Here is a 13,802-nt window from a genome sequence, read left to right on the forward strand (position 1 = left end):
TTCTCTGACAGAGACATCATCTTTTTTTTCCACACCTTTGAAAAAGCCCTTTTGAATTCCTCGGTGCTTTGTTCTTTCTGTGTGATGAAACTAAGGGAAGCATGTCACATAGATGGAAAATGCCTCTGTTGTTCCAGGATGAGTAGACATTGTATCTTGCAAGGTCTGTTGGATGCAGAGCTAAAGATTTTAGCTGGGTGGAATATGGTGGAAGGCAAAAGAGCACTGAAAGCTTGATCTTCCGGTCAATTTTCCATCCATATGGTTTCCTACAAGACCTAAGGGATGAAGAGTAGTGTTTTTCATAGATTAAGGACCCCAAGGCTCACAAAATGGTTAGAGAGTAGTGCCCCATGTGAGGATCGAACTCACGACCTTCAGATTATGAGACTGACGCGCTACCTGCTGCGCTAACGAGGCCAATTAGTGAAAGTGATATGTGTGTCATAGCTGGCCACCATACTTGGAAGCTGATGGCGGTGGCACATCTTTTTTTCCCTTTGGTTTTCTCTATTTTTCTCAAAACAAGGCAGCTAGTTTTCCCATATGGTCTAGCGGTTAGGATTCCTGGTTTTCACCCAGGCGGCCCGGGTTCGACTCCCGGTATGGGAAAAGCAAGTCTTTTTAACGACCCGCACACTCCTAGTGCTGAAACCTCCAAGCTGTTTTTCCATTGTAACCTCCAATCATTCCCTTGTTGTCAAAGTACCAAGGGTCAAAGCCAGGGATGCAGACAAGACAGGTCAAGCCGGGTCAGGACAGGAAATGAAATACTATCAGGAACACAGGAACTCACAGGGCAAGCTGAAGTTCATCCAGCAACTAATGGCTCATGCACGCGCTTTGGCGTACGTATATGCGCACTGGCACATGAATTTTCACACATGAATAATATCAGGATCACAGGAACTCACAGGGGAAGCTGAAGATCATCCAGCAACTAATGGCTTATGCTGCTAGCTTTAAATAGGCCACTGGGCACCAGAAATTGTCACGCATTGTGTGCGCTTTGGCGTACGCACATGCGTACTAGCACATGAAGTTTCTCGGCCGTTCTCGCTCTTCTGCACATTTGCATTGGCAAATATCTATGTGCCAATCTTCTGCAAACCATTCTCTGACAGAGACATCATCTTTTTTTTCCACACCTTTGAAAAAGCCCTTTTGAATTCCTCGGTGCTTTGTTCTTTCTGTGTGATGAAACTAAGGGAAGCATGTCACATAGATGGAAAATGCCTCTGTTGTTCCAGGATGAGTAGACATTGTATCTTGCAAGGCCTGTTGGATGCAGAGCTAAAGATTTTAGCTGGGTGGAATATGGTGGAATGCAAAAGAGCATTGAAAGCTTGATCTTCCGGTCAATTTTCCATCCATATGGTTTCCTACAAGACCTAAGGGATGAAGAGTAGTGTTTTTCATAGATTAAGGACCCCAAGGCTCACAAAATGGTTAGAGAGTAGAGCCCCGTGTGAGGATCGAACTCACGACCTTCAGATTATGAGACTGACGCGCTACCTGCTGCGCTAACGAGGCCAATTAGTGAAAGTGATATGTGTGTCATAGCTGGCCACCATACTTGGAAGCTGATGGCGGTGGCACATCTTTTTTTCCCTTTGGTTTTCTCTATTTTTCTCAAAATAAGACAGCTAGTTTTCCCATATGGTCTAGCGGTTAGGATTCCTGGTTTTCACCCAGGCAGCCCGGGTTCCACTCCCGGTATGGAAAATGCAAGACTTTTTAACGACCCGCACACTCCTAGTGCTGAAACCTCCAAGCTGTTTTTCCATTGTAACCTCCAATCATTCCCTTGTTGTCAAAGTACCAAGGGTCAAAGCCAGGGATGCAGACAAGACAGGTCAAGCCGGGTCAGGACAGGAAATGAAATACTATCAGGAACACAGGAACTCACAGGGCAAGCTGAAGTTCATCCAGCAACTAATGGCTCATGCACGCGCTTTGGCGTACGTATATGCGCACTGGCACATGAATTTTCACACATGAATAATATCAGGATCACAGGAACTCACAGGGGAAGCTGAAGATCATCCAGCAACTAATGGCTTATGCTGCTAGCTTTAAATAGGCCACTGGGCACCAGAAATTGTCACGCATTGTGTGCGCTTTGGCGTACGCACATGCGTACTAGCACATGAAGTTTCTCGGCCGTTCTCGCTCTTCTGCACATTTGCATTGGCAAATATCTATGTGCCAATCTTCTGCAAACCATTCTCTGACAGAGACATCATCTTTTTTTTCCACACCTTTGAAAAAGCCCTTTTGAATTCCTCGGTGCTTTGTTCTTTCTGTGTGATGAAACTAAGGGAAGCATGTCACATAGATGGAAAATGCCTCTGTTGTTCCAGGATGAGTAGACATTGTATCTTGCAAGGTCTGTTGGATGCAGAGCTAAAGATTTTAGCTGGGTGGAATATGGTGGAAGGCAAAAGAGCACTGAAAGCTTGATCTTCCGGTCAATTTTCCATCCATATGGTTTCCTACAAGACCTAAGGGATGAAGAGTAGTGTTTTTCATAGATTAAGGACCCCAAGGCTCACAAAATGGTTAGAGAGTAGTGCCCCATGTGAGGATCGAACTCACGACCTTCTGATTATGAGACTGACGCGCTACCTGCTGCGCTAACGAGGCCAATTAGTGAAAGTGATATGTGTGTCATAGCTGGCCACCATACTTGGAAGCTGATGGCGGTGGCACATCTTTTTTTCCCTTTGGTTTTCTCTATTTTTCTCAAAACAAGGCAGCTAGTTTTCCCATATGGTCTAGCGGTTAGGATTCCTGGTTTTCACCCAGGCGGCCCGGGTTCGACTCCCGGTATGGGAAAAGCAAGTCTTTTTAACGACCCGCACACTCCTAGTGCTGAAACCTCCAAGCTGTTTTTCCATTGTAACCTCCAATCATTCCCTTGTTGTCAAAGTACCAAGGGTCAAAGCCAGGGATGCAGACAAGACAGGTCAAGCCGGGTCAGGACAGGAAATTAAATACTATCAGGAACACAGGAACTCACAGGGCAAGCTGAAGTTCATCCAGCAACTAATGGCTCATGCACGCGCTTTGGCGTACGTATATGCGCACTGGCACATGAATTTTCACACATGAATAATATCAGGATCACAGGAACTCACAGGGGAAGCTGAAGATCATCCAGCAACTAATGGCTTATGCTGCTAGCTTTAAATAGGCCACTGGGCACCAGAAATTGTCACGCATTGTGTGCGCTTTGGCGTACGCACATGCGTACTAGCACATGAAGTTTCTCGGCCGTTCTCGCTCTTCTGCACATTTGCATTGGCAAATATCTATGTGCCAATCTTCTGCAAACCATTCTCTGACAGAGACATCATCTTTTTTTTCCACACCTTTGAAAAAGCCCTTTTGAATTCCTCGGTGCTTTGTTCTTTCTGTGTGATGAAACTAAGGGAAGCATGTCACATAGATGGAAAATGCCTCTGTTGTTCCAGGATGAGTAGACATTGTATCTTGCAAGGCCTGTTGGATGCAGAGCTAAAGATTTTAGCTGGGTGGAATATGGTGGAATGCAAAAGAGCATTGAAAGCTTGATCTTCCGGTCAATTTTCCATCCATATGGTTTCCTACAAGACCTAAGGGATGAAGAGTAGTGTTTTTCATAGATTAAGGACCCCAAGGCTCACAAAATGGTTAGAGAGTAGAGCCCCGTGTGAGGATCGAACTCACGACCTTCAGATTATGAGACTGACGCGCTACCTGCTGCGCTAACGAGGCCAATTAGTGAAAGTGATATGTGTGTCATAGCTGGCCACCATACTTGGAAGCTGATGGCGGTGGCACATCTTTTTTTCCCTTTGGTTTTCTCTATTTTTCTCAAAATAAGACAGCTAGTTTTCCCATATGGTCTAGCGGTTAGGATTCCTGGTTTTCACCCAGGCAGCCCGGGTTCCACTCCCGGTATGGAAAATGCAAGACTTTTTAACGACCCGCACACTCCTAGTGCTGAAACCTCCAAGCTGTTTTTCCATTGTAACCTCCAATCATTCCCTTGTTGTCAAAGTACCAAGGGTCAAAGCCAGGGATGCAGACAAGACAGGTCAAGCCGGGTCAGGACAGGAAATGAAATACTATCAGGAACACAGGAACTCACAGGGCAAGCTGAAGTTCATCCAGCAACTAATGGCTCATGCACGCGCTTTGGCGTACGTATATGCGCACTGGCACATGAATTTTCACACATGAATAATATCAGGATCACAGGAACTCACAGGGGAAGCTGAAGATCATCCAGCAACTAATGGCTTATGCTGCTAGCTTTAAATAGGCCACTGGGCACCAGAAATTGTCACGCATTGTGTGCGCTTTGGCGTACGCACATGCGTACTAGCACATGAAGTTTCTCGGCCGTTCTCGCTCTTCTGCACATTTGCATTGGCAAATATCTATGTGCCAATCTTCTGCAAACCATTCTCTGACAGAGACATCATCTTTTTTTTCCACACCTTTGAAAAAGCCCTTTTGAATTCCTCGGTGCTTTGTTCTTTCTGTGTGATGAAACTAAGGGAAGCATGTCACATAGATGGAAAATGCCTCTGTTGTTCCAGGATGAGTAGACATTGTATCTTGCAAGGTCTGTTGGATGCAGAGCTAAAGATTTTAGCTGGGTGGAATATGGTGGAAGGCAAAAGAGCACTGAAAGCTTGATCTTGCGGTCAATTTTCCATCCATATGGTTTCCTACAAGACCTAAGGGATGAAGAGTAGTGTTTTTCATAGATTAAGGACCCCAAGGCTCACAAAATGGTTAGAGAGTAGTGCCCCGTGTGAGGATCGAACTCACGACCTTCAGATTATGAGACTGACGCGCTACCTGCTGCGCTAACGAGGCCAACTAGTGAAAGTGATATGTGTGTCATAGCTGGCCACCATACTTGGAAGCTGATGGCGGTGGCACATCTTTTTTTGCCTTTGGTTTTCTATATTTTTCTCAAAACAAGGCGGCTAGTTTTCCGATATGGTCTAGCGGTTAGGATTCCTGGTTTTCACCCAGGCGGCCCGGGTTCGACTCCCGGTATGGGAAATGCAAGTCCTTTTAACGACCCGCACACTCCTAGTGCTGAAACCTCAAAGCTGTTTTTCCATTGTAACCTCCAATCATTCCCTTGTTGTCAAAGTACCAAGGGTCAAAGCCAGGGATGCAGACAAGACAGGTCAAGCCGGGTCAGGACAGTAAATGAAATACTATCAGGAACACAGGAACTCACAGGGCAAGCTGAAGTTCATCCAGCAACTAATGGCTCATGCACGCGCTTTGGCGTACGTATATGCGCACTGGTACATGAATTTTCACACATGAATAATATCAGGATCACAGGAACTCACAGGGGAAGCTGAAGATCATCCAGCAACTAATGGCTTATGCTGCTAGCTTTAAATAGGCCACTGGGCACCAGAAATTGTCACGCATTGTGTGCGCTTTGGCGTACGCACATGCGTACTAGCACATGAAGTTTCTCGGCCGTTCTCGCTCTTCTGCACATTTGCATTGGCAAATATCTATGTGCCAATCTTCTGCAAACCATTCTCTGACAGAGACATCATCTTTTTTTTCCACACCTTTGAAAAAGCCCTTTTGAATTCCTCGGTGCTTTGTTCTTTCTGTGTGATGAAACTAAGGGAAGCATGTCACATAGATGGAAAATGCCTCTGTTGTTCCAGGATGAGTAGACATTGTATCTTGCAAGGTCTGTTGGATGCAGAGCTAAAGATTTTAGCTGGGTGGAATATGGTGGAAGGCAAAAGAGCACTGAAAGCTTGATCTTCCGGTCAATTTTCCATCCATATGGTTTCCTACAAGACCTAAGGGATGAAGAGTAGTGTTTTTCATAGATTAAGGACCCCAAGGCTCACAAAATGGTTAGAGAGTAGTGCCCCGTGTGAGGATCGAACTCACGACCTTCAGATTATGAGACTGACGCGCTACCTGCTGCGCTAACGAGTCCAATTAGTGAAAGTGATATGTGTGTCATAGCTGGCCAGCATACTTGGAAGCTGATGGCGGTGGCACATCTTTTTTTCCCTTTGGTTTTCTCTATTTTTCTCAAAACGAGGCAGCTAGTTTTCCCATATGGTCTAGCGGTTAGGATTCCTGGTTTTCACCCAGGCGGCCCGGGTTCGACTCCCGGTATGGGAAATGCAAGTCCTTTTAACGACCTGCACACTCCTAGTGCTGAAACCTCAAAGCTGTTTTTCCATTGTAACCTCCAATCATTCCCTTGTTGTCAAAGTACCAAGGGTCAAAGCCAGGGATGCAGACAAGACAGGTCAAGCCGGGTCAGGACAGGAAATGAAATACTATCAGGAACACAGGAACTCACAGGGCAAGCTGAAGTTCATCCAGCAACTAATGGCTCATGCACGCGCTTTGGCGTACGTATATGCGCACTGGCATATGAATTTTCACACATGAATAATATCAGGATCACAGGAACTCACAGGGGAAGCTGAAGATCATCCAGCAACTAATGGCTTATGCTGCTAGCTTTAAATAGGCCACTGGGCACCAGAAATTGTCATGCATTGTGTGCGCTTTGGCGTACGCACATGCGTACTAGCACATGAAGTTTCTCGGCCGTTCTCGCTCTTCTGCACATTTGCATTGGCATATATCTATGTGCCAATCTTCTGCAAACCATTCTCTGACAGAGACATCATCTTTTTTTTCCACACCTTTAAAAAAGCCCTTTTGAATTCCTCGGTGCTTTGTTCTTTCTGTGTGATGAAACTAAGGGAAGCATGTCACATAGATGGAAAATGCCTCTGTTGTTCCAGGATGAGTAGACATTGTATCTTGCAAGGTCTGTTGGATGCAGAGCTAAAGATTTTAGCTGGGTGGAATATGGTGGAAGGCAAAAGAGCACTGAAAGCTTGATCTTCCGGTCAATTTTCCATCCATATGGTTTCCTACAAGACCTAAGGGATGAAGAGTAGTGTTTTTCATAGATTAAGGACCCCAAGGCTCACAAAATGGTTAGAGAGTAGTGCCCCGTGTGAGGATCGAACTCACGACCTTCAGATTATGAGACTGACGCGCTACCTGCTGCGCTAACGAGGCCAACTAGTGAAAGTGATATGTGTGTCATAGCTGGCCACCATACTTGGAAGCTGATGGCGGTGGCACATCTTTTTTTGCCTTTGGTTTTCTCTATTTTTCTCAAAACAAGGCGGCTAGTTTTCCCATATGGTCTAGCGGTTAGGATTCCTGGTTTTCACCCGGGCGGCCCGGGTTCGACTCCCGGTATGGGAAATGCAAGTCCTTTTAACGAACCGCACACTCCTAGTGCTGAAACCTCAAAGCTGTTTTTCCATTGTAACCTCCAATCATTCCCTTGTTGTCAAAGTACCAAGGGTCAAAGCCAGGGATGCAGACAAGACAGGTCAAGCCGGGTCAGGACAGTAAATGAAATACTATCAGGAACACAGGAACTCACAGGGCAAGCTGAAGTTCATCCAGCAACTAATGGCTCATGCACGCGCTTTGGCGTACGTATATGCGCACTGGTACATGAATTTTCACACATGAATAATATCAGGATCACAGGAACTCACAGGGGAAGCTGAAGATCATCCAGCAACTAATGGCTTATGCTGCTAGCTTTAAATAGGCCACTGGGCACCAGAAATTGTCACGCATTGTGTGCGCTTTGGCGTACGCACATGCGTACTAGCACATGAAGTTTCTCGGCCGTTCTCGCTCTTCTGCACATTTGCATTGGCAAATATCTATGTGCCAATCTTCTGCAAACCATTCTCTGACAGAGACATCATCTTTTTTTTCCACACCTTTGAAAAAGCCCTTTTGAATTCCTCGGTGCTTTGTTCTTTCTGTGTGATGAAACTAAGGGAAGCATGTCACATAGATGGAAAATGCCTCTGTTGTTCCAGGATGAGTAGACATTGTATCTTGCAAGGTCTGTTGGATGCAGAGCTAAAGATTTTAGCTGGGTGGAATATGGTGGAAGGCAAAAGAGCATTGAAAGCTTGATCTTCCGGTCAATTTTCCATCCATATGGTTTCCTACAAGACCTAAGGGATGAAGAGTAGTGTTTTTCATAGATTAAGGACCCCAAGGCTCACAAAATGGTTAGAGAGTAGAGCCCCGTGTGAGGATCGAACTCACGACCTTCAGATTATGAGACTGACGCGCTACCTGCTGCGCTAATGAGGCCAATTAGTGAAAGTGATATGTGTGTCATAGCTGGCCACCATACTTGGAAGCTGATGGCGGTGGCACATCTTTTTTTCCCTTTGGTTTTCTCTATTTTTCTCAAAATAAGACAGCTAGTTTTCCCATATGGTCTAGCGGTTAGGATTCCTGGTTTTCACCCAGGCAGCCCGGGTTCCACTCCCGGTATGGAAAATGCAAGTCTTTTTAACGACCCGCACACTCCTAGTGCTGAAACCTCCAAGCTGTTTTTCCATTGTAACCTCCAATCATTCCCTTGTTGTCAAAGTACCAAGGGTCAAAGCCAGGGATGCAGACAAGACAGGTCAAGCCGGGTCAGGACAGGAAATGAAATACTATCAGGAACACAGGAACTCGCAGGGCAAGCTGAAGTTCATCCAGCAACTAATGGCTCATGCACGCGCTTTGGCGTACGTATATGCGCACTGGCACATGAATTTTCACACATGAATAATATCAGGATCACAGGAACTCACAGGGGAAGCTGAAGATCATCCAGCAACTAATGGCTTATGCTGCTAGCTTTAAATAGGCCACTGGGCACCAGAAATTGTCACGCATTGTGTGCGCTTTGGCGTACGCACATGCGTACTAGCACATGAAGTTTCTCGGCCGTTCTCGCTCTTCTGCACATTTGCATTGGCAAATATCTATGTGCCAATCTTCTGCAAACCATTCTCTGACAGAGACATCATCTTTTTTTTCCACACCTTTGAAAAAGCCCTTTTGAATTCCTCGGTGCTTTGTTCTTTCTGTGTGATGAAACTAAGGGAAGCAAGTCACATAGATGGAAAATGCCTCTGTTGTTCCAGGATGAGTAGACATTGTATCTTGCAAGGCCTGTTGGATGCAGAGCTAAAGATTTTAGCTGGGTGGAATATGGTGGAATGCAAAAGAGCATTGAAAGCTTGATCTTCCGGTCAATTTTCCATCCATATGGTTTCCTACAAGACCTAAGGGATGAAGAGTAGTGTTTTTCATAGATTAAGGACCCCAAGGCTCACAAAATGGTTAGAGAGTAGAGCCCCGTGTGAGGATCGAACTCACGACCTTCAGATTATGAGACTGACGCGCTACCTGCTGCGCTAACGAGGCCAATTAGTGAAAGTGATATGTGTGTCATAGCTGGCCACCATACTTGGAAGCTGATGGCGGTGGCACATCTTTTTTTCCCTTTGGTTTTCTCTATTTTTCTCAAAATAAGACAGCTAGTTTTCCCATATGGTCTAGCGGTTAGGATTCCTGGTTTTCACCCAGGCAGCCCGGGTTCCACTCCCGGTATGGAAAATGCAAGTCTTTTTAACGACCCGCACACTCCTAGTGCTGAAACCTCCAAGCTGTTTTTCCATTGTAACCTCCAATCATTCCCTTGTTGTCAAAGTACCAAGGGTCAAAGCCAGGGATGCAGACAAGACAGGTCAAGCCGGGTCAGGACAGGAAATGAAATACTATCAGGAACACAGGAACTCACAGGGCAAGCTGAAGTTCATCCAGCAACTAATGGCTCATGCACGCGCTTTGGCGTACGTATATGCGCACTGGCACATGAATTTCACACATGAATAATATCAGGATCACAGGAACTCACAGGGGAAGCTGAAGATCATCCAGCAACTAATGGCTTATGCTGCTAGCTTTAAATAGGCCACTGGGCACCAGAAATTGTCACGCATTGTGTGCGCTTTGGCGTACGCACATGCGTACTAGCACATGAAGTTTCTCGGCCGTTCTCGCTCTTCTGCACATTTGCATTGGCAAATATCTATGTGCCAATCTTCTGCAAACCATTCTCTGACAGAGACATCATCTTTTTTTTCCACACCTTTGAAAAAGCCCTTTTGAATTCCTCGGTGCTTTGTTCTTTCTGTGTGATGAAACTAAGGGAAGCATGTCACATAGATGGAAAATGCCTCTGTTGTTCCAGGATGAGTAGACATTGTATCTTGCAAGGTCTGTTGGATGCAGAGCTAAAGATTTTAGCTGGGTGGAATATGGTGGAAGGCAAAAGAGCACTGAAAGCTTGATCTTCCGGTCAATTTTCCATCCATATGGTTTCCTACAAGACCTAAGGGATGAAGAGTAGTGTTTTTCATAGATTAAGGACCCCAAGGCTCACAAAATGGTTAGAGAGTAGTGCCCCATGTGAGGATCGAACTCACGACCTTCAGATTATGAGACTGACGCGCTACCTGCTGCGCTAACGAGGCCAATTAGTGAAAGTGATATGTGTGTCATAGCTGGCCACCATACTTGGAAGCTGATGGCGGTGGCACATCTTTTTTTCCCTTTGGTTTTCTCTATTTTTCTCAAAACAAGGCAGCTAGTTTTCCCATATGGTCTAGCGGTTAGGATTCCTGGTTTTCACCCAGGCGGCCCGGGTTCGACTCCCGGTATGGGAAAAGCAAGTCTTTTTAACGACCCGCACACTCCTAGTGCTGAAACCTCCAAGCTGTTTTTCCATTGTAACCTCCAATCATTCCCTTGTTGTCAAAGTACCAAGGGTCAAAGCCAGGGATGCAGACAAGACAGGTCAAGCCGGGTCAGGACAGGAAATGAAATACTATCAGGAACACAGGAACTCACAGGGCAAGCTGAAGTTCATCCAGCAACTAATGGCTCATGCACGCGCTTTGGCGTACGTATATGCGCACTGGCACATGAATTTTCACACATGAATAATATCAGGATCACAGGAACTCACAGGGGAAGCTGAAGATCATCCAGCAACTAATGGCTTATGCTGCTAGCTTTAAATAGGCCACTGGGCACCAGAAATTGTCACGCATTGTGTGCGCTTTGGCGTACGCACATGCGTACTAGCACATGAAGTTTCTCGGCCGTTCTCGCTCTTCTGCACATTTGCATTGGCAAATATCTATGTGCCAATCTTCTGCAAACCATTCTCTGACAGAGACATCATCTTTTTTTTCCACACCTTTGAAAAAGCCCTTTTGAATTCCTCGGTGCTTTGTTCTTTCTGTGTGATGAAACTAAGGGAAGCATGTCACATAGATGGAAAATGCCTCTGTTGTTCCAGGATGAGTAGACATTGTATCTTGCAAGGCCTGTTGGATGCAGAGCTAAAGATTTTAGCTGGGTGGAATATGGTGGAATGCAAAAGAGCATTGAAAGCTTGATCTTCCGGTCAATTTTCCATCCATATGGTTTCCTACAAGACCTAAGGGATGAAGAGTAGTGTTTTTCATAGATTAAGGACCCCAAGGCTCACAAAATGGTTAGAGAGTAGAGCCCCGTGTGAGGATCGAACTCACGACCTTCAGATTATGAGACTGACGCGCTACCTGCTGCGCTAACGAGGCCAATTAGTGAAAGTGATATGTGTGTCATAGCTGGCCACCATACTTGGAAGCTGATGGCGGTGGCACATCTTTTTTTCCCTTTGGTTTTCTCTATTTTTCTCAAAATAAGACAGCTAGTTTTCCCATATGGTCTAGCGGTTAGGATTCCTGGTTTTCACCCAGGCAGCCCGGGTTCCACTCCCGGTATGGAAAATGCAAGACTTTTTAACGACCCGCACACTCCTAGTGCTGAAACCTCCAAGCTGTTTTTCCATTGTAACCTCCAATCATTCCCTTGTTGTCAAAGTACCAAGGGTCAAAGCCAGGGATGCAGACAAGACAGGTCAAGCCGGGTCAGGACAGGAAATGAAATACTATCAGGAACACAGGAACTCACAGGGCAAGCTGAAGTTCATCCAGCAACTAATGGCTCATGCACGCGCTTTGGCGTACGTATATGCGCACTGGCACATGAATTTTCACACATGAATAATATCAGGATCACAGGAACTCACAGGGGAAGCTGAAGATCATCCAGCAACTAATGGCTTATGCTGCTAGCTTTAAATAGGCCACTGGGCACCAGAAATTGTCACGCATTGTGTGCGCTTTGGCGTACGCACATGCGTACTAGCACATGAAGTTTCTCGGCCGTTCTCGCTCTTCTGCACATTTGCATTGGCAAATATCTATGTGCCAATCTTCTGCAAACCATTCTCTGACAGAGACATCATCTTTTTTTTCCACACCTTTGAAAAAGCCCTTTTGAATTCCTCGGTGCTTTGTTCTTTCTGTGTGATGAAACTAAGGGAAGCATGTCACATAGATGGAAAATGCCTCTGTTGTTCCAGGATGAGTAGACATTGTATCTTGCAAGGTCTGTTGGATGCAGAGCTAAAGATTTTAGCTGGGTGGAATATGGTGGAAGGCAAAAGAGCACTGAAAGCTTGATCTTCCGGTCAATTTTCCATCCATATGGTTTCCTACAAGACCTAAGGGATGAAGAGTAGTGTTTTTCATAGATTAAGGACCCCAAGGCTCACAAAATGGTTAGAGAGTAGTGCCCCATGTGAGGATCGAACTCACGACCTTCTGATTATGAGACTGACGCGCTACCTGCTGCGCTAACGAGGCCAATTAGTGAAAGTGATATGTGTGTCATAGCTGGCCACCATACTTGGAAGCTGATGGCGGTGGCACATCTTTTTTTCCCTTTGGTTTTCTCTATTTTTCTCAAAACAAGGCAGCTAGTTTTCCCATATGGTCTAGCGGTTAGGATTCCTGGTTTTCACCCAGGCGGCCCGGGTTCGACTCCCGGTATGGGAAAAGCAAGTCTTTTTAACGACCCGCACACTCCTAGTGCTGAAACCTCCAAGCTGTTTTTCCATTGTAACCTCCAATCATTCCCTTGTTGTCAAAGTACCAAGGGTCAAAGCCAGGGATGCAGACAAGACAGGTCAAGCCGGGTCAGGACAGGAAATTAAATACTATCAGGAACACAGGAACTCACAGGGCAAGCTGAAGTTCATCCAGCAACTAATGGCTCATGCACGCGCTTTGGCGTACGTATATGCGCACTGGCACATGAATTTTCACACATGAATAATATCAGGATCACAGGAACTCACAGGGGAAGCTGAAGATCATCCAGCAACTAATGGCTTATGCTGCTAGCTTTAAATAGGCCACTGGGCACCAGAAATTGTCACGCATTGTGTGCGCTTTGGCGTACGCACATGCGTACTAGCACATGAAGTTTCTCGGCCGTTCTCGCTCTTCTGCACATTTGCATTGGCAAATATCTATGTGCCAATCTTCTGCAAACCATTCTCTGACAGAGACATCATCTTTTTTTTCCACACCTTTGAAAAAGCCCTTTTGAATTCCTCGGTGCTTTGTTCTTTCTGTGTGATGAAACTAAGGGAAGCATGTCACATAGATGGAAAATGCCTCTGTTGTTCCAGGATGAGTAGACATTGTATCTTGCAAGGCCTGTTGGATGCAGAGCTAAAGATTTTAGCTGGGTGGAATATGGTGGAATGCAAAAGAGCATTGAAAGCTTGATCTTCCGGTCAATTTTCCATCCATATGGTTTCCTACAAGACCTAAGGGATGAAGAGTAGTGTTTTTCATAGATTAAGGACCCCAAGGCTCACAAAATGGTTAGAGAGTAGAGCCCCGTGTGAGGATCGAACTCACGACCTTCAGATTATGAGACTGACGCGCTACCTGCTGCGCTAACGAGGCCAATTAGTGAAAGTGATATGTGTGTCA

The 13,802-nt window shown here is 45.7% G+C and overlaps 7 non-coding genes across 7 annotated transcripts; 5 read left to right on the plus strand and 2 right to left on the minus strand.

The window, feature by feature from the left end:
- The first annotated feature begins 540 nt into the window (after positions 1-540).
- Positions 541-612, plus strand: TRNAE-UUC (transfer RNA glutamic acid (anticodon UUC)). Its single transcript has one exon. It is a non-coding gene; the product is annotated as a tRNA-Glu (tRNA).
- Positions 613-2,766: 2,154 nt separating this feature from the next.
- TRNAE-UUC (transfer RNA glutamic acid (anticodon UUC)) lies at positions 2,767-2,838 on the plus strand. Its single transcript has one exon. It is a non-coding gene; the product is annotated as a tRNA-Glu (tRNA).
- A 1,961-nt stretch (positions 2,839-4,799) lies between these two features.
- TRNAM-CAU (transfer RNA methionine (anticodon CAU)) lies at positions 4,800-4,872 on the minus strand. Its single transcript has one exon. It is a non-coding gene; the product is annotated as a tRNA-Met (tRNA).
- A 1,233-nt stretch (positions 4,873-6,105) lies between these two features.
- On the plus strand, positions 6,106-6,177 carry TRNAE-UUC (transfer RNA glutamic acid (anticodon UUC)). Its single transcript has one exon. It is a non-coding gene; the product is annotated as a tRNA-Glu (tRNA).
- An 848-nt stretch (positions 6,178-7,025) lies between these two features.
- On the minus strand, positions 7,026-7,098 carry TRNAM-CAU (transfer RNA methionine (anticodon CAU)). Its single transcript has one exon. It is a non-coding gene; the product is annotated as a tRNA-Met (tRNA).
- A 3,458-nt stretch (positions 7,099-10,556) lies between these two features.
- On the plus strand, positions 10,557-10,628 carry TRNAE-UUC (transfer RNA glutamic acid (anticodon UUC)). The gene has a single exon. It is a non-coding gene; the product is annotated as a tRNA-Glu (tRNA).
- Positions 10,629-12,782: 2,154 nt separating this feature from the next.
- TRNAE-UUC (transfer RNA glutamic acid (anticodon UUC)) lies at positions 12,783-12,854 on the plus strand. The gene has a single exon. It is a non-coding gene; the product is annotated as a tRNA-Glu (tRNA).
- Positions 12,855-13,802: the final 948 nt, after the last annotated feature.

Source organism: Lithobates pipiens, unplaced genomic scaffold (assembly GCF_037356315.1).
Source record: "Lithobates pipiens isolate NorthernLeopardFrog02 unplaced genomic scaffold, aLitPip1_a1.2 Scaffold_8, whole genome shotgun sequence".
NCBI classification, from domain to species: Eukaryota; Metazoa; Chordata; class Amphibia; order Anura; family Ranidae; genus Lithobates; species Lithobates pipiens.